General features: G+C 37.0%; 1 long non-coding RNA gene and 1 pseudogene across 1 annotated transcript; one reads left to right on the top strand and one right to left on the bottom strand.

The window, feature by feature from the left end:
- Positions 1 to 1,775: 1,775 nt before the first annotated feature.
- LOC124533065 lies at positions 1,776 to 8,764 on the bottom strand (annotated as a pseudogene).
- Positions 8,765 to 18,814: 10,050 nt separating this feature from the next.
- Positions 18,815 to 19,369, top strand: LOC124532799. Its single transcript, XR_006966669.1, has 2 exons — positions 18,815 to 19,056; positions 19,186 to 19,369. It is a non-coding gene; the product is annotated as an uncharacterized LOC124532799 (long non-coding RNA).
- The last annotated feature ends 7,450 nt before the right edge of the window (positions 19,370 to 26,819 follow it).

The raw sequence follows: 26,819 nt of genomic DNA, 5'->3' as shown, positions 1-26,819 counted from the left end.
ATCCCAAATCCAACAGACTGCAAGACCTAAAGATACAGTTAGTGCCTTCTGCGTGCAACCGGAACGTTACTCAAGATATCAATTGAGAAATCGTTGGCGGTAGTTGTTAATAATATTTCCTTTGTTCTTCAAATAGACGAATGTCATCTTAGTCTACCCGTGACCACGAACACTGCAAAGTGCTCGAAACGTCGGGATGTTTAAAAATAATTAATATACGCGATTCATCCGTTATAATTAGTTTTATTTAAATGTGTAATAATCGCGAAAATTTAAGACAACACAGGGATTCCGTGTCATGGAGCTCTAAAAATATTCAGAAACGATTGAATCCATGCTGTTACACTTTAATTATATTTTTATTTTTATGTGAAAGCGGCAGGTAAAGTGATCCATTTGATAGTAAATGGTCACCACCTGTCATCGCTGCCCGTCTAAGGTGTTACATCCTCCATGTGCTACGTTACGTTGGCTCACACGTCAATTCGGAACACAAAAATATAAAGCATTGTTGTTTTGCGAGTTATAATGCGCGAGCCCGATAGGCGCAAATAAAACGATCTATTTTTGTACCTATTTCTTAAGAACAAGAATTAAAGGAATTACTTTTATCCTATCAACAAGCCTTGTCTACTGCTCGAAGCGTGAGCCAGAAGTGAGAACACCCTCGTAATTAGTACCGATAGTTGGCGACGATTCATTGGTGGTCTTGCAACTCGTACGATTCCCACGTTACAAGTTAAGAAAAATTATTGAGTTCACGGCAATCGCTTTGGTGGTCTTTGTGTTGTATTCAGCAGAATGTTCGAGTAAGGTGTTACGAGAATTCTTAAATGTGAAATTTCGATGGGAAATATATTGCGGAAAGTATAGATCGCTGACTTATCACTACTCTAGTCTAGTGCATTTATAACAGGCGAATGAGTCCGTGAACGTACCTTTTTCTTGTTCTATTCGATTTATTCTATTCCATATTGAAGTCATCTTTTGATTCCAGACCTGATATTTTTATTAAGCTCACATAGGCAATGGCTCGTGTCAATACACAAATACTTTATTTTTTTAATAAAATGTCCATCAATTTTGTAGATACAATCTACAGTCTTCTAGTAAAGCACATTTATACTACATCAAGCAATTGTAATGTGGGTATATCTAGTGATATCTACTGGTATCAGGTCTACTGTACGAAAAGTAACCACCATTGTATATTATTATATCAACAAAGTTGTAGTTTGAATATAGTTGAGTATAACTTAATGATGTTTGTATAGATTGTGTTAGATAAGAGTCGTTTTGTATTTAATGTATATAATTTATCGTTATCTAGACGCGATCTACTTAATTGTAAAGAGCTGTTTTTTATATTTCCATTAAAACTAACAACATTGTACAGTAGGTAAACCAAAATCAGAAGCGAAGGCTCCTGATGTATTTCCGTAAGATTCGTTTTATTCTTTATGGCGAGGTAAATATCCTCAATATAATATCATCATCATCATAACCAAATATTTGCGTGTCAGGTGTAAATCGACCATGCTATATCCACTAATCCAGATATAATATCAATAAAAATTTTGCGATTGAGATTTAGAACTTTCCGTCATTAGGAGAGAGGGATCTTGTGCTGTAATGGGACTTTTTTCTGTTAATTTGTATTACCAAAGAAAACACTGTAAATTTAGTTTGTTTATTTTTTGCATACCTAAACAACATTAACTTCGAATATATCGATGTGATTGGTTGGTTTCACTTCCAGAAATCTTTCGTAGATGCTAATTAATTTCTAACTATTTGAAAGACCCTTCGAACCCTCCAAATATATCTGATATTGTCTTCTGTTTTCCCGGCCTTAGAGATTCCGTTACCCGCTTGTGACTCTCTTCCTCAAAATATGGCTTGTAATTTCTTAATTTCGCCAAAACCAAATCTGTAATCAGTAAATTAGGAATATTTGGAATTATAGTATTACTAGTTGAATACTAGTTAATAGGCTTCACTGGCAGAAGGGTAGAATTTTGTAAGGTATTTACACCCTATAAGGAAATTAAGTATAATATGATGAGTGAGCCAATGTAACCAAAGGCACATGAGATATGACATCATAATTTTCAAGGTTGGCGGCGTCGTAAGGGATGGTTAAAGTTTTTTTCAGCGCCATTGTCTATAAGGTGAACGCTTACCACCATGTAGCCCATTTGCTCGTTCGCGTATCTAAATATAAAAATACAAATGCTGATTTTATTTTAATTAGTTCAACCAACCTTTATGTTTATCATTACTTTCGGCGTTGCCACCAGAATCGTTTGGCTTATCTTTTAGGTTCTTAGAATCAGCTGTATGGACGTGTAACATGTCCATCAGCTCTTTCTTCATAAATGGTATCATAATCACCAGCAACTTGTCGATAAAAGGCGGTGCGTTCAAAAAATGCATTCCTTTAAGCCTAAGAAGTATTGCTTCCTAATCATGAAAAAGAGAAATAAATTTATGAACATCTTTTATTCATATTATATACCAAGGAGTTAGTATAGCACAGGAATTCGAAGGAGTGAATCTTGGCCAAAAATTGTCTAGCAAAGGGTGTAATCTAGATGGAAAACCTGAGTATCTTTTAAGTATTATCATAATATAAAGCACATTTTTTATATTCAGTGTTTAAAAGCATACTTTTTTATATATTGATACAGAAACATTCTCCGAATATACTCTTTATAATTTTCTTACCTGAAGGTAGTACAGAAAATGTTGTAAGCTGAACAAATCGATTTTCGCGAAGTGAGCCAGGCTCACGCCTTTAAAGTCAACCGTAAGAAGCATTCCTGGCCAATTGAATGACCATGAGCACCGCTCTGAAAATGTCATGTTATACATAATAGTAGAAAAAACTCATTCAATTGAAATTTTAATTTTAAGGTTCTATATTTTTAAATAAGTTTATAATGTTTTATTGCGCAAATTAAGCAACAGTTTACAGGCGACATAAGAAATCATTATAAGTAAAATTAGCAGGCGATGTTTGCTCAACGTAAAATGTAGTTGTCATAAATCAAACGGTAATAACTCAATAAACATAATTAGATATTGTTTGAAGTAGATATGAGCATTACCATTTTAGGTTTTATTGTTACTTAAGGTACAGATATGAGATATAACACAGGTATCTACGACTTTAACCCTCTTTTATATTTATGTAGGGTTAGTTGTGTAGTGTGGATAGCCTTGGGCTCCCATTGATATTGGGTTCTGATAAATTTGTAAAAAATAGTTTTTGCATTTTGAACTTGCTGATTATAATAAGGACTATATATAAAGTAAACAGTGATTTTACTGAAACCTTGGGCTTCGGATCCCTATTGAAAGAGTTTGTTCTGCCATTCAATAAGGGTTTATGGATGCACGTATGGGAGATTTTGATCTCTAGCATGTGGTTTACTTTCCCCGTGTATCAGGAGATGAAGTGTTGTAAACACAAATTGAGCACATAAAAATTTAGTGACGCTTATCTGATATGAATATGCTATCATCGGTTCAGATTGACGCCCAATCATTTGAACATCTCGGGTTATGGAGCCTAATTCATTTTAATCTATACTTATAATAAATCTGTAGAGAGGTCATTTCTGTACATGAAATTTATTTAAAAAAAAACTATCAAGGGATGATAAGGGATCGCTACTGGTGCCAAAAATGCAATCAGTAAAATTTTTGTCTGTCTGTCTGTCTGTCTGTCTGTATATTCGTTATAGAAACAAAAACTACTCGACGGATTTTAACGAAATTTGGCACAATTATTCTTCCTACTCCTGGGCAGGTTATAGTATACTTTTCATTACGCTACGATCAATAGGAGTAGAGCAGTGAAGGGAAATATTGGGAAAACGGGAGAAGTTACTCCATTTTTTAAGCTTCCGTCGCGTGTGCAGCCTTAATGGTTAAAGCTACATAGAAATCATGTACGACACAAATGTTCTTAAATTATTATATAAAAATAAATTCCTCGACAGCATATGTCTATCTTTCATAGTTGACTCACAATAACACGTGAAACTTCCGGAAGCTTAGCAATTCGGCGCTTTCTGACTATATTTGTCTACTCTTACGTTTACAATACTCTCACTCATCCCTAATTACAAAAGTTCACATTATTACCTATTCAATAAAAAAAAGAATCATGTAAATCGGTGTAGAAACACCAAAGTTATACATGAAATACGCTATAAGTCATCGCGCGTGAATACAGAATCATGCCATAAGGATTATTTTTGTGTATCGGTTGCCGCGTTCGACGCGCTACGCCGCGGGAGGTATAAAAAGGCGGCGGGTCCGCGCGCGAGCTTCATACAATATTTGGCTGTTGATGCGAATAGACGTTTAGAGTGTTCGACCTTATTGACAGACAATAATTGTTATTTACCAACCGTGCTTTTCAGCGCGACTTTTAGTCTAAGCATATTATTAGTTAAAATTTTATTTCTTTATAAGTGAAGTAGTAGTAGGTACGCATTTTAGTTATTGTGGTAGTGTTTAATTATATTAATAGTTTATTTTCGTAATTATCATATAATAATAATTATTACTATATAAGTATATCATATAATTATTACTATATATGTAAGTAGTGTTTAATTATATACCATATTTAGTTATTATATAATATTAATAGGTTTCGTAAGTGTAAGGTAGCTTTGGTTACTGTTGATTGAAAATACACAATGCCACCTAAAAAAAGACCATCTTTATCTCGAAATTCGAGAGATGCTACGAGGATGAGAAATGCGCGTTCTCAAGAATCGGCAGAGGAAAGAGCACATCGGTTAAACTCTATGAGAGTTAGTGCCTCAACTTCTCGAGCCAATGAAAGCTCTTCAGAGAGAGAGATGCGATTAGCAGCTGACAGAGAGAGACGAGCTACATCACGGGCGTCTCAAAGCTTTTCTCAACGAGAGCTGAGGCTTACCATTGACCGAGAACAACATGTGTTATCCCGAGCAGCTGAAACTGCTTCACAGCGAGAATTGCGTCTCACAGCTGACCGCGAACGACAAACTTTATCTCGCGAGTCTGAAACATTTACTGAAAGGGAATTACGTCTCACAGCTGACCGCGAACGGCATGCATTATCTCGCGAGTCAGAAACCTTCACTGAGAGGGAATTGCGTCTCACAGCTGACCGCGAACGGCATGCATTATCTCGCGAGTCAGAAACCTTCACTGAGAGGGAATTGCGTCTCACAGCTGACCGCGAACGTCATATATTGTCTCGCGAGTCAGAAACCTTCACTGAGAGGGAATTGCGTCTCACAGCTGACCGCGAACGTCATATATTGTCTCGCGAGTCAGAAACCTCCACTGAGAGGGAATTGCGTCTCACAGCTGACCGCGAACGTCATATTTTATCTCGAGAATCTGAAACTTTTACTCAATATGAAGACCGTTTGACAAATGATAGGGTGCACCACAATATTATTAGATCTCTCGAAGATGAACATGAGCATGAACAACGACTAGAGTCGGTACGCGAACATTACAATTCTTTGAGACAAGAACGATTAATAAGTTTGTCTAATGAAAGATTAAGAATCGAAAATATTCGGTCTCTTGAAACGGACGAACAGCGAGAGGCCCGTCTTACTGCAGACAGATTTCGACATAGTCTTAATAACTTAGATGTATACATAGAAGACCAACCTAGAAATACGGTGGCATGGTCCGACAAATATAAAAGTGGGTTTGCTTATAACCTCACAATTGATTACAAATCATCTTCTGTAATAGGCGATATGAACGTGGTATGTTCTTTTTGTAATGCTTCAAAGTGGAGTAAGGAGTCGGCTGGTTTCTGTTGTTCTGGAGGCAAAATAAATTTGCCTTCATTCGAAGACCCACCGGAACCTTTGAAATCACTACTTTTGGGGGAACATGTGCAATCTAAACAGTTTTTAGACAACATTCGCACTTATAATAGTGCATTTCAGATGACATCCTTTGGTGCGCAACAAATCTCCGAAGGTCCTTTCATGCCTACTTTTAAGATACAAGGTCAAGTTTACCATTTGATAGGATCTCTTTTGCCTGAAGACCAACCTAAGTTTCTTCAAACATATTTTGTATCCGACTACGACGAACAGTCGAATATAAGAAATCAATATTTCCCGAATTTAAATGCTGAACTCATTTCACAACTTCAGAACATGGTGCATCAGGTTAATTCGTATGTATGCAGTTTTAAATCGGCATTAGAAGCTCTTCCTGGAGATCATGATAACAATTATAAAATTGTTATAAATGCCGATAGGCGTCCAACGCAGGAGCACCCTGGGCGTTACAATGCTCCATCCACGAATGAAGTTGCTGTGGTATTGGTCGACCAGGAATGTGATAGGCGTGATATCGTTATCCGTTCTAGAGACAATCGTTTGCAACGTATTTACGAAACCCACAGAGCTTACGACAGTTTGCAATATCCTTGGATATATTGTCGAGGGGAAGATGGTTATAATTTTGCTTTATACCAAACTGATCCGCGTACAGGCGCACCTATTTATAATAAAAAGATTTCATGCCTTCAATTTTACTGTTACCACTTGCAAGTAAGACGGAATAGGTTTGTATACTTGCAACGTTTTCGTGGCTTATTCAATCAGTTTATTGTAGACATGTACGCAAAAATTGAAACCGAAAGATTAGTTTACATACGATCTAATCAAAGGCAGCTGCGCGCTGAAGAATACGTGCACCTTCGCGACGCCATGCAGCAAGATAATGATACGGTGAATATGGGCCGTTTAGTTATTTTGCCCTCTTCTTTTACTGGTGGTCCACGCTACATGCACGAACGTACTCAAGATGCTTTTTGTTACGTGAGAAAATATGGACGTCCCGACTTATTTATTACTGTAACTACCAATCCTAAGTGGGATGAAATCACTCGGGAGCTTCTTGAGGGTCAAGCACCGCATGACCGTCATGATATCATCGCAAGAGTTTTTCATTTAAAATTAAAATCAATGATAGATCTACTTACCAAAGATAACATTTTTGGAGAAGTATTATGTTACATGTATAGTGTTGAATGGCAAAAACGCGGCTTACCCCACGCACATATCCTGGTTTGGTTAAAAGATAAGGTTCGACCTAATGATGTAGACAGTTTAATCAGTGCTGAAATTCCAAGTCCGATTGCAGATCCTGAGTTATACGACATTGTTAAATCTCATATGATACATGGTCCATGTGGTGTATTTAACGGAAATTCTCCTTGCATGCAAGACGGTCGTTGCACTAAAAGATATCCAAAAGCCTTAGTGGATGAAACTGTAACAGGACATGATGGATACCCATTATATCGTCGCCGTTCAAGAGATACTGGTGGTTTCACTGTTGAAAAGCGAGTATCTGGACAACAGGTTATTTTAGACAATAGGTGGGTCGTTCCGTATTCTCCTGTGTTGTCCAGAGCATTTCAAGCTCACATAAATGTTGAAATGTGTAATAGTGTAGAGTCAATAAAATATATTTGTAAGTACATTAATAAGGGCAGTGACCAAGCTACATTTGCTTTGAGAAATGAACATGATGAAGTTACAAGATATCAGTCAGGCAGATATATAAGTTCTTCAGAAGCTGTGTGGCGGATCTTAAGTTTCAACATTCATGAAAGATTTCCACCTGTGACTCATCTGGATGTTCATCTTGAAGGTGGTCAACGTATATATTTCAACGCCGAAAATGTCACAGAACGGTTAGAGAACCCTAGACAAACAACTTTATTAGCATTCTTTCGACTTTGCCAAACTGATGATTTTGCAAAATCTCTTTTATATGAGGAAGTTCCATCGTATTATACCTACGATAAGCAACGAGGTGTCTTTAATCGAAGACGCCGTGGCAGGCCTGTAGATGGTGAGTCAGGTATTTTCAAAGAACATGTTCTTGGCAGAGTATACGCCGTTCATCCTAACAACGCTGAGTGTTTCTATTTCCGATTATTATTACATACTGTGCGAGGACCAACCTCATTTATGAAAAGTAGACGATGTTGTTTTTCCCACTTATCATGCAGCTTGCCAAGCGCGTCATTTGCTAGAAAATGATCAGCATTGGGATGACGCTTTAGCAGAATCCTGTGTTAGTGATAACACAGGTCTGCGAAAAAAAAAAAATTGTCAGCTGCAGGAGAAATTTTTACTGAATTATATGTTTTAAAGTGCGCTGATTCCAAAAATGACGGCCATTTTTTTCTATCACATAAGAATTTTTTGCAAATTCAAATACAAAAAAATGGTTAAAGGACTCTTTTATTCAAAATTTTCAAATAGTAAGTATTTATTTTAAAAGCTAACGATACATTAATTTAATACATATACTTATTCATGTTCTTTATTAAACCTCTTCTTCTTTTGCTTGATACTTTGATGAGTCCTTTTCCTATTTTCATCTTCAGTTTCTCGCTTAAACAGCCAACAGTAGTCAGCAAGCATAGTGACATCCCAGCGCCCTTATTACCTTCTCTCGATATCCGGACATCCTGGTGAAATCGCTCCCCCTGCTCATCACTGTAAGCTTTTCCCAGGTTTTCAGGAAAATAGTCTATGTGAGAGTATAAAAAATGGACCTTCAAGCTCATCTTGCAGCCTTGAGCTTCGTATTCTGCTAGCATCCGTTGCACAATGGTTTTATAGTTAGGATCCTTAGTATTTTCCAAAAACTTTCGCACTACGTCCTTGAACGACACCCAAGCTTCTTTTTCCTTCTCATTCATAGTTTTCACAAATGAAGTGTTTTGTTTTCCTTGCCAAATGTCAAATCAAATCCTTCTGCAATAACTTTGAAAAATGAAAGGCTTGAGTTTGTTGAGTCGACGGTCTTTTTAGGGATAACCCTTGACTCCAAACTGCAGTGGGGCACCCATTTGTATGCCCTGGCAAGAAAACTAAGTAGTGCCATTTATGCAATAAAAATAATTAGAAAACTTACGGACATAAGTACTGCTAGACTAGTTTATTTTAGTAATTTTCACAGTATTATGTCATATGGAATGTTGTTATGGGGTAATGCAGCAGAGATTGAAGTTGTTTTTATTCTACAGAAAAGAGCTATCCGATCTATTTACAATATTAGCTCCAGGACATCATTACGCGAAAAATTTAAAGAAATAGGTGTATTAACGGCTGTTTCACAATATATTTATGATAATATAATCTTTATACAAAAGAATATTAAAAATTATTCTATCAATGCTGATGTACATACTATTAATACAAGAAATAAGAATAAACTTGTAACCCCCAGTTTCCGTTTGCATACGGTAAATAGAACGTTTTTGGGCAATGGTATACGCATATATAATAAGATACCGGAAAATATAATCAATTTACCATTTTCAAAATTTAAAAATATTGTTAAGACTAAATTAATAAATAAATCATACTATTCATTAAAAGAGTACTTTTTAGAAAGAAACGCCTGGAGTTAGGCTCGGGTTCCATCATAGGACGCTAATTACTGTCAATAACAGCATTGTAAATGTGTTTATTTGAAAAGAGCAACTATGCGAGTTTCTTGCCGTTTCTTCTCGCTAGAAGCTGCTTTCCGAAACGGTGGTAGTATTTGATTATTGACGATTCAAAAACGCTTCATTATGAAGTTTACTTGAATAAAATTGATTTGATTTGATTTGATTTGAAGCTTCCGTTAAAAGTTTTCTTATGTCGTGGCCGGTGAAAACTTCCTCTTTCAACTTTGCGTCTGACAGCTTCGGGAATTTTGTACATATATATTTGAAACAGTCTCTATCCTTTTGCAGCGATTTTACAAATTGTTTCATCAACCCTAATTTGATATGGAGAGGGGGCAACAAAACCTTTTCTGGTGGTACCAAGGTAGTGTTTATAACATTTTTCTCTCCAGGTTTAAAGTTTCTCGGGAAGGCCTATCACTTTTTTTCCAGTGCTGTTCTCTCTGGCTCTAGTATCCCACAAGCACAAGAAGCATAGGTATTTAATATAGCCTGCCTGCTGACCCAAAAGCATTGTCAGTATTTTGAAGTCCCTACAAATCATCCTTCTTCGTCAAAAGTTAAATCTGAGCTTGATTCACCCGGATCCGGCAATGTAGCTTCGTCCTCCAACTCACTGGCGTATTCATCCAAACTGGAAGGTGGCTGCGGGATAGATATCTCGGAGCTATGGAGCACTGGACGTATAGCTGACGTCAATATTAGGATAAATTATGTTTCTTTTGTTTTTTGAATTGAATCCCTTTACGTCAACTGAGCAGAAGTAGAAGTCTGTGGTGTGATTTTTCTGCTCACGCCTCATCATAGGAATTCCAAATCGAAAAGATTTTTTCTTAGCGATATACGTCATTAGACTTGTCTCAACATGTTAAAACATTTCTAATCTCGCCAACAGCTCAGGTGCTTCTTCTCAATTATCAAATAAAAATCATATATGTTTATTACCAATGAACAAATAAACTGCAATATACATAAAAACTTATGTGATATAATAATTTGAATATTTTTTCTGTTTTTGGGAGGCTAAAATCTGTAAGAAAATGTAAAAAAATACTATGCAGTTTTTTGGTCGCAGACCTGTGTAATCCAAGACGGTTACGTAATTTATTTGTAACATTACTCACATTTTGTAATTTGTCAGATGCTGTACAATTATGGGAAAAATATAAAAACAAATTTTCAGAAGACTTTCTTAGAAATATATCTAACAACGATGAAGGCACAACTAATGATAATTTCCGTGATCTTGCCATAAATCAGTGCTTATTAGCTCTTCAGGATGAGTTAACAGCAGTTGGCGGTAAATCACTATGTGAATATGGTTTGCCAACACCAACCTCAGTCGGAGAAGTAACTAATAGGGAATATTCCGCAGAGATTAGCTACAACTTAATGGAACTGCTGACAACATTAGAAAACGGTATCCCAATAATGACTGCAGAACAACGTTCAGTTTATGATCGCGTGTGCAGAAGTGTCCAAAATAATTTGGGAACAATATGGTTTTTAGATGCACCTGGAGGAACTGGAAAGACCTTTTTGACTAAATTAATATTGGCTTATGTTCGAAATCAACGTAAAATAGCTCTTGCCGTAGCTTCATCCGGGATAGCTGCAACATTGCTACCAGGAGGTAAAACGGCTCACACAATGTTCAAAATACCAATTGATTTAGATTGCACGGAAAGTCCAACCTGTAGTATTTCAAGAAATAGTGACAAAGCTAAGGTATTACGCGAGTGTAATTTAATCATATGGGATGAATGTACGATGGCCCATCGAAAAGCAGTAGAAGCAGTAGATAGAACTTTAAGGGATATAAGACAAAATGATCGACCAATGGGCGGTATCACGGTTTTATTTTGTGGTGATTTCCGACAAACCTTACCGGTAATACCACGGGGAACCCGAGCTGATGAGGTTAGGGCTTGCCTGAAAAGCTCTTATTTGTGGCGTGATATACAGTCGGTGCATTTGACTATAAACATGCGAGTGAGAACTGGAGATAACCCGGATGATAGTCAATTTTCTGATACATTATTAAAGATTGGTGAAGGTACCTATCCACAACTACACCAAGGAAAACTTATTCTGACGCCTGAATTATGTTGTATAGTGCAATCTCAATCACATCTTATATCGTCAGTTTACGGTGACGTAACAAATATATTGAATACGGACAATTCTTGGCTATGCGAAAGATCTATTTTAACTCCTCGCAATGATCAGGCAACTAAGATTAATAACAAAATACTGTCGAACATACAGGGGGAAAGCAAAGTTTATAGATCAATAAATAGAATGGTCGATGAACAAGAAACTATTAATTACCCGATAGAATTTTTAAATTCTTTAAATATGCCCGGACTTCCTTCTCACGAAATTTGTTTAAAAATTGGCATTCCGATTATTCTACTCCGAAATTTAAGACCACCAAAACTTTGCAATGGAACTCGACTAAAAGTAACCCAGTTGCAACAAAATATAATCGAGGCTCAAATTTTAACAGGTTGCGGTGCCTCCTGCACCGCCGTCTTTAACAAACTAAACCGTCTTTATTCCCAGAATACCCTTAATACCAAATAATTTTCCATTCCAATTTAAAAGGACGCAATTCCCAGTTTCGGTGTGTTATGCAATGACAATTAATAAGGCTCAAGGGCAGACTTTTCATGTTGCCGGAGTAGATCTCGGTGTCAGATGTTTCTCTCATGGTCAGTTATACGTTGCTCTTTCCCGTGTTAGCAGTTCTAGAAATCTTTATGTTCACGTGCCGGACGGGTCAACTTTCAATATAGTTTACCCGGAAGCTTTGCGCTAAAGTATTTTGGTTCTATAGGTACTTAAGCCCCATGTGAACGTGATGAAAATAATATTACCAATACATTTTAATTTAATAACACACAAGGAGTTACACGTTGACGAAGTCACAGGCACAGCTATCTATACTTTTCTGCCGGAAGTCACTATTCCACGCGGACGAAGTCGCGGGCAAAAGCTAGTATCTAATAATTCGCTCTTATCTATATTGATCATAATGTATACCGGTGTTTATGATTCCCATAAAGTAATACTGTATTTAAAAACATCGGAATTAATGGTGAATTAAACATATCCCCGATCCAACCATTGAGTAGATTATAGATAAATTGTCGGAAATATTCTATATGACGTGCGTATATTAAATATATACACACGTTATCAAATACACTGTGTTCAACACAACTGCCGCTTGTTGTGTGGCTCGTGGCACGATTCATGAGCGCGAACGAAACCTCCACTATAGCAGTTGCAAAAACCAGACGCTGTAGGTTTGCAACTATTATATAACAATGAACGCGTCTCTTGAATAAATAGAAGAGCTTAAACCTTGTTGATAGAGTTCCGTAGCTCGAAAGGAAACAAGGAACACATATAAGAACAATTCATTTTTTGTCTGGTCGTCAGTCCGCCTGTTCGCCTAGCTGTCTATCTCGCCGGACGAAAAGAATGTATGAAAAAAATTCGGAAACCGTAAATTTTTTGTTAAATCAGTGTAACTGACAGTATTGTGAGGTAATCCAGAAAGCTCAGTGCGAAAATTGGACTTGCAATTCTCCGTTTTTTAAGATGTTATGTTCTTGTTTCTGTAGTTACACTTATTCAGTCAACCGTCGAACTGTAGGTAGAAAATGTGATGAGTGCGTTTCATCAATTACAATATCTAAGACCGTATAACTTGTATTACATTAGCTAAAACATGGATCGTACTGAGCGATGCCAGATCAGCGGTCCACTAGCAAGAGTGCTTCGCATCTCCAGTCTGCTCTGTGTCGTACCGCTTCAGTTGACGCCGCTTCGCAACGAGCCTCAACGCGTTTCAATTAGCGGCGCACGGAAAGTCAAATTAGCGCGCCTCAGCTACATCGCCTCAATATCGCGCAAACGTCAAATTGGTGGCTATGTCGTGATTTTTGCAATAGGTAAGTGTTAATTGAATGGAATAAACAAATATTGAATGTCCTTAGCAAATTCCAAACGCAGGTTCAAGTCTACTATTTAAGGTAGATCTTACACGTTCACCTCATAGTTCAGACGCAATATGATTACCATTAGATCATAATCTATTTCTCTTTTTTAAAATAATTGATTCAAAATACTTAATATGATCTAGAAACATCAACGGTTTTATGAGCTACGATGAAGAGGATGTCGCTACTGGAATGACATCTTTATTTCAATGTCAACGCTGTCGATTCGAGTTGATGGTGTAGATCGTGTAAGCCTTGCGAAGGTCTGTCGTCTATTGTGGTGTATCGTCCGTACGGGGACTGTTCCGAGGGCTCGAGTGTGATACACTGCGTTCATCTACACTGCGCTTGTCACCTCGATAATGTATGCGAGTGAAATCATTCTTACCTGTTCTTCCTCCTTAAGTTTTTTAGGAATTAAAAATGGAAGTTTTCAAAACTTAACTATACCCGTTCCTACGAGGCTAACAACGCTTTAGCCACCGTTTTGTTACAGATGTCCACAGACGATATACGTGTGTATGTATAATTGCAATAAAAATATACTTTTTGTTTCAGTTGTAATGCAAATAATTACACTTCTCAATGAATTCATATTTCAAATAGATTCATCACCTCGTATACGCACAGGATTGTCAAAAGTATTCGTTATCGTAATCACGATATTATTATTGACATCAATACTCGTAGCGGGGTTCGATGGCGTTAATAATATGAACCGATATATGTCATATGTAAATAAACTTGAAGAGGTAAGCGAGGCCCAGAGCTTTCTTCAATTGTTAGCGTTTAAGAGAATATTTTTAAGGAAAAAGTTGTGTATATAAATTAAATGTTCCTTTGCGGCGAGACAAAATCTATTGTCGTCAATATATAAGTCATAATTAAAGTTGACAGGTCAAAATATTAAATAAATCATCATCATTCTCCTGCCCTTATCCCAATTTTACTTGGGGTCGGCACAGCATGTCTTCTCCTTCCATACTTCTCTGTCAGACGTCATCTCACAAGTAACATTCTTTCTAGCCATATCGTCTTTCACACAATCCATCCATCGTTTCCTTGGTCGTCCTCTACCTCTATATCCATCCACATCCATGCTCAAGGCCTTCCTCACAATGTGTTCCTCATTCCTCCGCATTACATGCCCATACCATGATAGCCGCCTTCCACATAACTTCTCGGCTATCGGTGTCACTTTCAAACTTCCTCTTATATACTCATTCCTTACTCTATCCATTCGCGTAACACCACACATTCCTCTCAGCATTCTCATCTCCGCAACATGCAATTGTCTTTCAGTCATCCCTTTTGTAGCCCAACACCCTGATCCATACAGGACAGCAGGTCTGATCATGGTCTTATAGATCTTCCCCTTAAGTTTAAGGGGAATACGGGGATCACAAATTGTTCCCGTAACCTGCCGCCATTTCATCCATCCTGTGTTAATCCTGTGCTTCACCGTTCGATCTATTTCGCCATCGCCTTGAATGAGTGAACCGAGATACCGGAAGTCGGAGCAGACTGGAAGAGCTGCGCCATCAAGCGCTATGGCTTCGGGACCGGAGAGACCGCCGAAATCGCAGAACATGTATTCAGTCTTCGTTCTACTGATTTTCAGGCCAACATTCTCCAGTTTCCGTTGCCAATCCTCCAATCTGCTCTGGATCTCAGGTCCATCTTCACCAACCAGTACAATGTCGTCGGCAAAAAGCATGCACCAGGGTGCCTCCTCCTGTATGTCCGCCGTTAGAGCGTCCATAACCAACAGGAAGAGGTAAGGACTTAGAGCCGACCCTTGGTGCAAACCTACAGCCACATTGAACCGGTCGGTGTTACCGGCAGACGATCGGACGTAGGTACAAGATCCCTTGTACATAGCACGAATTAACTCCACATACTTCCCAGGCAAACCTTTCTCTTTCAATGCCCACCATAACACTTCACGAGGCACCCTATCATAGGCTTTCTCGAGATCAATGAACACCATGTGCAGGTTCTTGTGAGCACGTCTGTACTTCTCGCACAATTGGCGGAGTGCAAAGATAGCGTCCATTGTCCCTCGACCTGGCATAAACCCAAACTTAAATTAAATAAATATAGAAGCTTTATAATTACTTATTGATCATTGAAAACTGGTTCAGATAGAAAAAACTCAGACCTGAGAAAAACCTGCGAGAGAAAGGCAGCGGGACTTATTATTACTTTTTAAATTACACAGTGCGCTGTTTACATTTATTTGTGAAGAGGACAATAATAATTCTTTTGATAAATTGTCACTTCACCGCAGTCGAATCGAAACATAACAAATGATCAGCTCAAATCAGTTTTCCTACTCTGCTATCAGAACAATGCAGATGCGATCGACGTTTTACAGAAATAATAAAAAAAAAACTTCAGGTAAAATGTATAAAAAGTTGATATAATGAAAATAACATATTAAACATTACTTCCTTCCAGATAAATCAAGAATTGGAGAGCAGCCACTTAGATATTAACATAAGGTACTCCGGTATTATAACGTGGGGATACTTGTCAATATTTGTGTTCTTTTTTGGCTGTCAGGTATTTTTTAAAATGGATTTTGATTTGAAAGATAATGAGTATGCAATTTATAAGTGTAAGTAAACATTGTTTATTCCACAATTATAATAATAATGACATTTCGAGACGACGTAGAAACCCACGTCTAGTGGATATTGAAAATAGCTAGTCCACGTTTAATAATGAACATTAAACAAAATTTCTCCCAAAATAAATCTTTCTAAAACAATCTCTTTTTTGAGAAGTTCTGGACCTTAGTCAACTACTGCTGACCCAATGTGAGTTTGTGGTCATATTCCACTGCTTAGTACAAGATTGACCATAATGACAAATACAATCGCCAGTTAAATTAACTGGTTTTAAATATTTGTACCTAATTAAAATCATAATTAATAAATAAAAAAATTAACAAAAAGAAAAGCCGACTTCAAACAAAACACTAGTAAGAAAAACTTAATATACACCAAAAAGTAGTAAAATTAATTGCGTATTCAAAATATTTTTATAGTCCTCCTAGGTAAAAGGAATTTAAAAATATAAATATATTTGGAGTCGGTGTCAGTAAATTAGTTATAAATATAACTGTAACTACGTTATCAAATCGTAAATCGACTTTTAAGTAGTCGAAAATTTTTCGATTCATATTACTTAGAAGGGATATATTTGAATATGCAATTATTACTTATTTTATTTTAGTGCTTATTAATTTCTTTCAAAATGATCGTTGTTTTAGTAACATCATTAGCTATTGCGCTCGGATTTTTCTCCAAACACATCTTCAACGTGCTGCAGTGTTTGCAATTTATATTCATCGTGTGCTCGGTGAACGATACACTTCGAACGCTGAATAAGCGACTTCGCAGCTTGATCTTCAAACTAAAACTTTACGGTCGTATTTTTAGTATTAACTTTTAATTTGTAAACAATTTTTACTAATAGTGTGGATTAAAGGTCTGCAGCATTTTATTTAGAAATTACTTCTTGAGTTTAGGTAAATCGAATCTTTGAAATGTGCCGACAAAATCGAGACCCAAACCTCTAGTAATATTGGATAATAGATTTAATTAACAAATAGTATATAAATAAGTGTAACATTGTACAGTCAGAGTAATAAGAAAACCTTCGTCAGTTTTCAAATTCATTCCTTTGTCAAATACTAATAATTACGTCACAATGTTACTGAATGCAAAGGCATTTGGAGGTCTTAAATCATTCAGTTACATTATTGGCACGACAGTCTTGTGACTTAAAAATGACGGATCTCAAGACTAACCTATATACCAAACCTCTGCCTCTCTGGTATATGATATTGTGTCTCGTAATCTTCTTTCTATAAGTAAATCTTCGAGGAGGACATCACATGAGGATATATTTGTATACTTTCTCACTCCAATGAACATGTCATTATGATAGCAGTAATTCCATCTTGATCGAATTTGGCTTCTAATGGTTCAGAGTTTTTTTCCAAACAAGACGCGACTCCTGAATCCGCATAAAGCACAAATTTATGAAAAAAATAGATTTTAATTGATACTTTTCTTTAAATAAGTAAGTAGTAGTAGTAGTAAGTTGCATTTTTGACAAATTTTGAAAAAAACTAAATAACGTGATAACTCAAAAATGGATCACTTTTGGATCATGCATATGGAGGTTTAAATTATTGCAAATAGTCACCCCTATCACCACTTAACGGATATACCAATAATCCTGTATGTATAGCGACGCTATATGTCATCCTCAATCGGTAAAGCAGATTATAGCTCAAACTGAGCACACGAAAATAGAACTTACGGTGACAAACCTTCTTTACCCTGACTGTACATACTAAACACATGCATACGTAGGTACTATAGTAAATATTAATTAGAAGATTATAAATATTACTTTTGAGCAGATGCAATGAAAACAAAGAATATAGCAAACGCCCACACAACGATCCGTCGTCTGTATCGCGCGCACGTGTCCATATGCGAGATGGTGAGGAGTATCGACGAGGGCGAGGGGACCTTGGTGGCGATCTTACTGCTCACCAAGATACTGGAATGCACTGACTTATTTTATCATGTCATGTCAATAACTTATGCGTCTTTAAGTATGCGACTATTTATATAAAATGTTCTTTTATAATATGTGAATGTTATCTGAACATTTATAATGTTAAACAAGTTTCAAGTCTATTAACACATTTTATTTGTTGCAGATGACTGGACGCACAGAAAATTTGTAAATTTAGGAGAGTGTTTAATTTGGGCCTTCATTAAGGGAGTTTTTATAATTCTAATAGTGGAACGCTGTCATAAGACACAAGAAGAAGTACTTATCTTACTACATATATGAATATTGTATTTTATATATATTTTAATTAAATATCACATAGAGACAGAAAAATAGTCCAACGATTTTAATAATACATAAATTAAAGCTTGTGTAACAAACAGTCCACAGAAAGTTTATTAACTTTATACTCAACCATATCAACAAAATACTAGTTTTCGCCCTCGACTTTGCTCGCGTTTTGATTTCCATGTTTTAGGCAAAAAAGTAGCCTATGTCTTTCTTTGGGGTTGAAATTTGCTTCATACGATTTTTTTTCGAATTCGGTTCAGTGATTTGGTAGTGAAAGAGCGACAAAGACAGACACAGTTACTATCATATTTATAAAATTAGTTTAGATACTTTCTAAACTTATTGTAAATAATATTATTTTGCGCAGTTCGCAACGAGTCGATGGAGTTATCACATGCGGCTCTGCTATCCCAGCCTCGCTTAGCGGAAAGACACATTGATGTCGTTTGTGATGTCTATACATTTTTTCGTCCGCAGTTTCAAACAACACAAAACCATGTAAGTCACTTGATGTGCGCATCAGCAGACAGGGAATTTAAACATGAACTGTCGCGCTTCTACGACCAAGTTGTTGATGACACGCCTGCATTCTCACCACTGGGGATATGTGTTTTAACGAGGCAGCTCTTAGTTGGGGTAAATGATCCATTCAATAAAAATATATTTCTCTTATACATTATGTATTTATGAATGATGAAGAAAAGTTATTTACATATAATACTTCCTATATAAACAACAATTAATTAAAATAAATGATCCTTTCAGATAATCGGTGGCATTGTAACCTTTTTAGCAATTGTTCTACAGTTCCACGTTATAGACAGGGTTAAATTACAAAATTAGACTTAACACGAAATAACCATAAGTTTGATCTTCAAAAAGTGGAGAAACGTCATTTCTTTATGACATAATGAATATTGCTTTTTCTGAATAAAAAAATGTGTTTTAATATTTGTTTTTCAATCATTCTTACATCATACGAGTATACTTATTATATTTTCTATTTGGTTCAGCAATAAGTTTGTGAGACTTCATATCTAAGTGTCTCCAAATTAAATAAAACCAAATTAAATTATTTTCTTCAATATACATAACGCTTACTTGTTTGTCAAATTAATCACTACCACCGGTTCCTAAAAAGAAATCCCCTGACCTGAAAGAACCGCCGAAAGAAATTGAGCTCGTCTTTTTTATATTATTTTTTTCTATAAGTATTAATCGATATCTAACTGTATCTCAGTTAAAAATAGAGGCCCTGCACGTTTTTACAAGAAGCGATCAACTACAAGTAATGAATGCGCTGCGATAGACGAATTCCGGTAGAGGCGGTGGACACCGACTTCAGTAAGGCCTTCGGTACCGGTATTACGAAAAGCTACGGCTAAGATTAAGGATACTCCTCTATTTTGTTTCAAAATTATTTAGGTAGACTAGAAGAGTGGTGCAAAAAAAATAACATGTAGCACGAATTACTTTAAATGTAACAAAATGTAAACATATTAAATTCACAAAAACTAATATAGAAAACCGACAATATATAATACAAACGGGTACTCAAAGAGGTAAAAAAATATGCGGGTTTTGGGTATAAATTTTGACCAAAAACTTAAATTCGATAAACATATCAAAGTCTTAGTCCTGGAGGCATCAAAATACTAGGGTTTTTAATAAGATAATCTAATAACTTCAAGCAATCAGCTACAAAAATTGTTAGGTACAATGCATTGGTCAGGAGTAATTTAGAATACAGTAGTTTGGTCTTCTAAATATAAGAACCACATCGATAGACTTGAGTCTATCTATAAAAAATCATTATATAATTAATCTTTAGTTGCAAGCTTAACACATAACTCAAATCTTACGATGAACATGAATATTTCAAACTTACTCCGTTGTCGAAACGTAGACGTCTGTTTCACTTAAAATTTCTAAGTGAAATCGTTACTGAGTCGATTATTAATACAGACCTATAACAAAAGCTTACTTTTAATGTACCCACCAGATTACCTAGGTCAAATAATTTACACATTTGTTAAGTATTATAATTTATATATTTGTAAGTATTTGAACATAATGCTTATGATGAATATCAAAACAGTGTAATCTAAATGTTACGTTCATTGTGTCCCCAGTACGAACTTTGTACTGGGCAGCAAAAATATGCTTTTTATTTCCTTTTTGTGCATGCTGTGCATCAGGGATGTAAGGGGGCGAAAACTACACCTTAGTGCCCCAAGCCAACCTCACCTGCCCGTGGTGCATCCTGCCGACCAGCAAACGAGGCTCTGGCGACCGACTGATGGCGGTATAACCATCAACATAATAGGCGTAGCTAAATACCTCAGGCCGGTGACGGGCAGCAGCGTCACCGGTGCGAGAAGCTACGCCCTGCGGTCGCCAACCCGCCTGCCCAGCGTGGCGATTATGGGCACAACCTCCACATGCAGCACACACGGAAGTCACGGCCCCCAGTTCCCGGCAGCCATGCTATTCCTCGTCATGGTGGCGACGATGGTAACGGCGGGACGGGGGGTGCTAAGCATCACCGGGCTACGGGAGGCCACCACAACTGACTGGCCCTGGCGACGTATAACGGACGCACGCTACGGCTTGACTCGCATCTAGCGCAACTTGAGGTAGAACTTGGGAAAATTAGGCGGCACATATTAGGGCTATGTGAAGTCCGTAGGGAGGGAGAGGACACCGTAACCCTCGAATCGGGCCACCTAATGTACTTCCGAGAGGGAGACCAACAATCCCAAGGTGGCGTTGGGTTTCTGGTAAGTAAGTCCCTCGCTGACAACGTTGTGGAAATCTCTAGTGTGTCGAACAGGGTTGCGTATCTCATAATAAAGCTCACCGAGACAGTACACCCTCATGGTGGTGCAAGCGTACGCACCGACCTCGACACACTCGGACTATGAAGTGGAAGAATTGTTCGATGACATATCGAGGTCCCTCCACTTCACCACGAAAACCCACTACAACGTTGTCATGGGGGACTTTAAAGCTAAAGTCTAAGCTAAGCTAAGTTAAAGCTAAAGGAGTACAGAATTGCAGTGAATCGGTAGTATGACCCCATGGATTTGGAAGCAGGAATCATAGGAGACAAACGCTTGTCAACTTCCTCGAACGAGAAGGGCTCTTCTTGATGAATTCCTTCTTCAAGAAGCAGCCACAAAGGAAGTGGACGTGGCAAAGCCCCGACACTATGACAATAAATGAGATCGACTTCATAATGACGGACAAGTGGCACATATTCAGAGACGTCTCAGAGAAAAACAAGTTAAATACCGGTAGTGATAACCGACTTCTCCGAGGCTCTCTGAATATTAATTTTAAGGCTGAGCGCGTTCGTCTGATGAAGTCTACGTTCCGACCAAAGCTGCTGAAAACCATTGCGGGATCTGAAATATTCCAGTCAATCCTGGAGAACCGATTCGCTGCTGTAGAAACCACAACTGACGTAAACCAGAACCTTGAAAATGTATTTCGAATTCTCAGGGAAGAAGGCACGAGATATTGTGGCATGCAGCTTAAGGACAGGAAGTCCAACCTGTCGGAAGAGACTTTAGGGCTCATGAAGAAACGGTGTGAAAACCCACCTGTCACTTTGTCAGAGAAACGGCAATTAAAACAAGAGATCAGCAGGCGCGTACGACACGACTTCCGGTGCTCCAATACTCTTGCAATTGAAAGAGCTATTGAGCAGAATCGGGGGTCTAAGGTGTTCGTACAATCTCTTGGAAGGAGCCACCTGGCAAAGTTGACCACAGCAAGTGGAGAAGTCGTTTCTTCCAAGCCGGCAGTACTTTCGGAAGAAGATTACATCTACGGCCGATTATACGCATCGCATACATCTCGACCTGATCCCGAAAATGAGGACTCTGGAGCTATATTAACACGCCATTTCTCCGAAGACCTGCCTGAAGTAAATATTGGCGAAATCGAGATTGCTCTTAAACAGCTTAAAAATGGTCGTTGCAAAGTTGATTAGCGACACATCCAAGTGATGAGATGTCTCTATGAAGCGGCCACCATGTCCGTCCGAGTACAGAATCGGCAAACAAATCCCATACCATTGCATCGAGGAGTGAGACACGGGGACGTTATTTCCCCATAGCCCACCGAATTAGTAAGCTGAAGTGGCAGTGGGCTGGTCATATTTGTCGTACAACCGACAACCGACAAAACAAAACGTGTTCTAGAGTGGAGACCGCGTCTTGGCAAACGTAGTGTAGGACGTCCTCAGGCACGGTGGAGTGACGATATACGCAAGGCGGCAGGTAGGAGCTGGATGCGAGTAGCCGGAGAAAGACCACAGTGGCGTGCACTTGGAGAGGCCTATGTCCAGCAGTGGACAAAAACGGGCTGATGATGTGATGATGTGATAATCAGTGTACATATCGTTGAAGAACCAAATAAAATGAAATATAACGACAGGTTGACTTGAAACCAGCCAATAATGTAGATCTCACAGTGCACAGGCTTGCGTGCAAATATCATTGCAGTCTTTTTAACCCCCGACGCTAAAAGAGGGATGTTATAAGTTTGACGTGTCTGTCTGTCTGTCTGTCTATGTGTCGGTCTGTCTGTGGCATCATAGCTCCCGAATAATGAACCGATTTCAATTTAGTTTCTTTTGTATTATAGGTGTTTTACGGGCAAGTGTCGGTTCAAATCGGTTTAGCCGTTTAAAAGTTATAGGGGGTTAAAGTGGGGAAGAAAAACCGAATGTCTGCAAATATGCTTAAGTGGGGTATCGAATGAAAGACTTGTACATCACAAAAATTATTAGTAATTAAATAAAATTATTAGAAAAAAAAATAATTAAGAAACAAAAAATATTAATTAGTAAGTAAAATAAAAAAGAACAAGATTGACGTTAAAATGTAATCTTAACTTATATGTTTTACATCGACAAGAACCTACGTATTTACAACTTTACCAGAGATATTATAAGGATGTTTACGTTTAAAAAGTATAAAATAAAAAACTAAATTAAAAATCTCTGAAATCCCCGCCACAAAAGACATAAGCTACCTTTAAAAAGTAAAAAATAATAAAAGAAAATTAATCCTAAAGTTTCTATATGTATAAGTATGTATTAATATTAAAAAAAACTTCGCGTTGGGGGACCGAGCGCTATTGTACAAAGTAATAATAAGTGTTATATAAAAGATGAGATAGGTAAGCATGTGACACTAATTAATTAAGAGCGGTCCCCCAACGCGAAGTTTTTTTTTAAATATTAATACATACTCATACATATAGGAACTTGAGGATAAATTTTCTTTTATTATTTTTAACTTTTTAAAGGTAGCTTATGACTTTTGTGGCGGGGGTTTCTGAAATTTTTAATTTAATTTTTTATTTTCCTTAACTGTGAGTCCAATGTCCAGTTCAGAATGCTACTTTGAGACCAACGGCGCATGCAAGCATTAACGAGATGAAATGTGATAACCTCCGTGGTCGAGTGGTGTGTTCACCGGTTTTCATGGGTACGCCAATCCGAGGTCCCGGGTTCGATTCCCGGACCAATCGATGAAGAAAAAGCTAAGTAGTTTTCTATGTTGTCTTGGCTCTGGGTTTTTGTAGTGCTTTAGCTACTTATATATGTTGGAATCAGAGTAATGTATGTGACGTTGTCCATTATTTATTTATTTATTATAGAAATCTGCGCTATGCAGAATATTTTAATAAAATAAAAGCTTAATCCAACACAATTTATAATTCTCAGTAATCGTATTTTATATTTAAATATAACACTTAGTCATATGGCAATATGCGTGGTGCGTAAGTGCTTTAAGGATATTATATATGTATATTATTTTCTATATCATTACAGAGACTGCAAGTTGATGGTATCCATTAGGTTAAATTGTAGAATTATTACTAAAAACGCGACAATGCCTCCAATTACCTGAAATAAAAATGACAATTTTAATTGTATGTTTGTTTTATCCTCAACCTTAATATATTTCATTACATAGTATGAAACAAAGTCGCTTCCTATTGTGTATGCTTAAATCTTTAAAACATCGCAATGGATTTCGATGCGGAGTTTTTAATAGATAGAGTGATTCAAGTGGAAGGTTTTTGTATATAATACACGGACACTCAAGAAGTTTCTAATGTGATGTTGTAAATAAACCAATTCTGTAGTATATTTAGTATCAGTATTGCACCGGTGAGAAGCCAGGACGGGTCGCTAGTATCCTATAACTGGCACATACATTAAAGTATATTAATTAGGCTTCTCCAAAAATGTACTTTTATCTTATTGCTGATAAAATTCTATTCATATATATGATTAGTCTTAAAAGACTAATAATATATATGAATAGCCGCCACCTGATGGTAAGTGGTCACTATCATCCATAGTTCACAAAACATCTTAGTTCCTAAGGTTAGTTGATGCCCACTAACCTTAGGAACTAAGATGTTTTGTCCCTTCTGCCGTATACCGGCTCATACTGCCTTAAATCCGGAACACAATAATGTACATAATAATTATACATAACCTAGTGTAATTAGGGGCCTTCTGGCGATGTAAAAATATAGATTCTGACCCCTTGGGTTACCCACTCCCAACACAAGTGATAAGCTTAAAGGAAGGGGTAAATAAGAGTATTAGTAATTACTTAATAATTTGGGGCTTTGTTGGCAAACCTGTGATACGATATTTTTCTAAATTCAATATTTTTTTTAAATGAACTTTTTACCGCAATTACGAACTGTCTCCCGAGAACAAATAATCCGAGAGGTGAGAACGCGGGCGGGTTTTCAACGAAGTGATTGCCGTAGTGAGATAATTCGTCTCTAAATTCTTTCTCTGCTGGTGCACACATTAATTGACTCACGAGGATCCGGGCTGCTTCGAACTGTTTAGGAGAAATGGAAAACATGACAATTAATCCATCAAGTACTGTGCCATTATATTGTGCGAGAGAGATTAATAACAAAATGCTGATATTATAGTAAAAAAATCTCAATAAAACTATTTTGATCACTCCATCCTTGCAGAGAGTAACATTCATATTGAATATCACAATTATTAATGAAGTAATCTTCAGGAGTAGATACCGTAATATACTGAAATTAATATTAATTTTATAAATCTGTCAACAGATACATATCAGCTTCTGTAGAAAATATTAGTGAAGATATTATTATAAGATTTTGTAAAACAGTGTGAAAGTTTTCAAATTAATTGATTATTATTTGAATTCAAATTTTTGCAGAAAACTCCAAGATAACTTTTTTACAATAAATAATAAAAAAAGAGTAACAACATGTAAATTTCCCACTGCTGGGCTAAAGGCCTCCTCTCCCATTAAGGAGATGGCTTAGAACATATTCCACCACGCTCTTCCAATGCGGCTTGATAGAATGCACATGTGGCAGAATTGCAATGACATTAGACACATGCAGGTTTCCTCACGACGTTTTCCTTCACCACCGAGCACGAGATGAATTATAAACACAAATTAAACACATATTTATAGTGATGCTTGCTTGGGTTTGAACCTGAAGTCAGTGGTTAAGATGCACGCGTTCTAACCACTGGGCCATCTCGGCTCGGATAAGTAATAAGCCAATTTTTTATGACGAGGCATAGACCCTTCTTGTCCGTTCTTTCAGTTACCTAGTCGAGGAAAATAAAATTAAAGTAGAATGATAAATACTTCCTCTTGGGTCCTGTGGCAGGGCTCCGTCATGAAAATTATTTGACCTACTTCATACAACGCCAAAACGATAAACAGCGCAAATTTAAAAGTTTTGTCGTACGACCACTCATCTGAAATCCATAATTTGCGTTAATGCTAATATAATTTTATATAGAAGAACAGATTCAATTTATTTAATAATATAGTCCCATACCTAAGGATGTATATAATATTTTTATGATAATGTGATAAGAGTCCATACATGATATAATCAGACTAAGGAGTAAAGCTGCCACCAGTGCTCCTTCTCCCTCGTCAATACTTCTGACTACTTCACATATCGACACATTTGCGCAACAGAGACGCTGTATTAAAATTACGGATTGTCTGTTGTGCAAATGTGCATTAGGCGCACTTGTCATTGTTTTTGTTTTCTTTGAAACTGTTCGAATTTAAAACATTAATTATGAGATAAGCATCAATAACAATTTGGTTCAAATATGTTTTAAATGCGAAATCATCTTATGCATAGAATAAAATTGAAGTGTCAATTTGAAATATTAAAATAGCCTTATTTTTTATTCAATGCGAATGTATGTATGTGTACACGATACAAATACCAAAATAACATTTTTTACAATTTTTGTCTTTATGTCTGTCTGTTTGTTCCGGCTTGTCTCTGAAACAGCTGGACCAATTTTGGCTGGACTTCCACTAGCAGATAACTGA

Source organism: Vanessa cardui, chromosome 10, assembly GCF_905220365.1.
Source record: "Vanessa cardui chromosome 10, ilVanCard2.1, whole genome shotgun sequence".
Lineage (NCBI taxonomy): Eukaryota > Metazoa > Arthropoda > Insecta > Lepidoptera > Nymphalidae > Vanessa > Vanessa cardui.
The sequence above is the reverse complement of the archived record's forward strand: the minus strand, read 5'-3'. Positions and strand labels throughout refer to the sequence as shown.